Source organism: Dipodomys ordii, unplaced genomic scaffold (assembly GCF_000151885.1).
Source record: "Dipodomys ordii isolate 6190 unplaced genomic scaffold, Dord_2.0 Scaffold155, whole genome shotgun sequence".
Lineage (NCBI taxonomy): Eukaryota > Metazoa > Chordata > Mammalia > Rodentia > Heteromyidae > Dipodomys > Dipodomys ordii.
The window spans coordinates 706,856-709,377 of NW_012267371.1; positions in this window are offsets into that span (position 1 = coordinate 706,856).

A 2,522-nucleotide genomic window follows, 5' to 3' on the forward strand; every position below is an offset into this window, starting at 1 on the left:
AGATCTCAGCCTCCTAAGTAGCTAGGATTACAGGTGTGAGCATCATCTTATATGATCATATGTACATAGCTTTTGAGCTTTTCTGCTTATCTGATAAGATTATCCTAGATGTTTACTAATTATTGCAAGTAAGGTAAACCATGGGACCTATATTTTTTTGGATCTGGCTTACCTCACTTAATTTTTTTCCAAGTCTTTCCATTTTCTAACAAATGGGGAGGTATCATTCTTTCTGATGGAAGGATAGAATTCCATTGTGTGTGTGTGTCACATTTTCTTGATCCATTCATCTCTTAGGTATGGTGAATAATGCTGCAATAAACATAGTTGTGCTGGTGGCTTTAGTATGGTCTTGTTTGTGATCATTTGGGTAAATGCCCAAAAGTGGGATTGCTGGGTCATAGGGGAGCTCTATGTGGAGTCTTTTGAGGAGCCTCCATACTGCTTTCCAGAGTGGTTGAACAAGTTTATACTCTCACCAACAGTACAGTAGGGTTCCCTTTTGGCCACATCCCCTTCAGCATCTGTAGTTATTAGATTTCTTGATTATAGCCATTATAACTGGGGTAAGTTGGAATCTCAATGCTGTCTTAATTTGCATTTCTTTTATGGCCAGAGAAGCGGAGCATTTCTTCATTTGTCTATTGGCCATTCTTATTTCCTCTTCAGACAAGTCTCTCTTTAGCACATTTATTAATGGGGTGGTTGTTTCTTTGAGAACTTGTTTTGGGGGGATTTAATTTTTTGAGTTCTAAGTATATTTTAGATATGAGGCCCTTGTCTGTTGTATGGCTAGCGAAAATCTTTTCCCAATCCATGGGCTTTCTATTGATCTTGCTAGCTGTGTCCTTTTCCTATGCAGAAGCTTTGTAGTTTAATGCAATCCCATTTGTCCAACCTTTCTTAAATTTGTTGGATCATTATTATTATTATTATTTCTGGGTCTTTATTAAGAAATTTCCAGCCTGTACCAAGGAACCCTAGAGTTTCTCCTATTCCTTCCTGTAATGTTTTCATGGTGTCTGCTTTTACTTCGAAGTCTTTGATCCCGTTGGAGTTGATTCTAGTGCAGGGTGATATATAAGGATCTAACTTTAGTTTTCTACAGTGTTTAACCAATTTTGCCAGCACCATTTACTGAAGAGGCTGTCTTCCTTTCTTTTTTTGGCTCTCATATCAAAGATTAGGTGGCTATAGGTCTGTGGGTTCATTTCTGGGTCTTCAGTTCTATTCTATTTGTCCTGAAGTCTGTTCTTGTGCCATTATCAAGTCATTCTGATTACTATGGCTTTGTAGTAAAGTTTGAAATTTGGTATTGATATTCCTCCAACACTGTTTGTTCTGTTAAGGATTGTTTTTGCTATTTGGGATCTTTTATTGTTCCATATGAATTTTTGGATTGCTTCTTCTATTTCATTGAAGAATGAGGTTGAGATATAGATAGGTATTGCATTGAATTTGTAGAGAGCCTTTGGCAGTATTGCCATTTTCACAATGTTAATCCTCCCAATCCAGAAGCATGGAAGGTTTTTCCACTTCCTTAAATCTGCTTCAATTTCCTTTTTCAGGATTTTAAAGTTTTCATCATAGAGATCTTTCACTTCTTTAGTTAACTCCTAGGTATTTTATTTTTTATGGGGCTATTACAAGAGGAGTTACTTTTCTGATTCCAGCTGCGCTCTTCTCATTATTGGCATATAGAAAAGCCACTGGTTTTTGAGGGTTAATTTTATACCCTGCTACTTTGCCAAAGTTTCAGATCAGCTTGAGTAACTTGGGGGTGGAGTCCATGGGGTGCTTTAAATACAAGATCATGTCATCGGCAAAGAGGGAGTTTTACTTCATCTTTGCCTATTTAGATCCCCTTTATGTTTGCATCTTGTCTTATTGCTCTAGTTAGGCATTCTAATACTGAAGAGGAGTGGAGAGAGCTGACATCCTTGTCTCATATACCTGAATTTAGAGGAAATAGCTTTAGCTTTTCACCTTTAAGTATAATGCTGGCTATAGGTTTCCTAATTTATTCTTGCACATGCCAGGAACCCTCTGCTTCAGGGCCTTTGCACTTGCTGCTTCCTCTTCTTGGAGAGTTCCTCCCCAGATGTCTTTTTTCCAGGGCCACCTTTCCTGGCTATTCTCAGTCAAATGTGGAGTGATGAAGATATCCCTCCTCTGTTACTTCTATGCTGCTCTCAGCGTCTTCCAACACAGGACCCATCCCTTCCAGACACACTTTGTATCTCACTAACTGGTTTTGTTGATCAGTCCCTGTGACTGTGAGCTCCCCGGAGACACAGCCTCACCCCTGTGCCCTCAGCACTGAAAACAGTGCCTGGAGTCCTGGAGGTGCCTGATAAAAACAATTGAGGACTGAATGAAGCCCTTTTCTGTTTTGTTTCTTTGATTTCTATTTCTGGAGATCCTTGTCCATCTCTGCACTCTTCTTGGAAGCTCTAGGCAGCCCTTCTCTGAGCACTCTGCCTGCCCATTTAAGCTGCCAAAGCATCTTGGAGTTTGGGGTG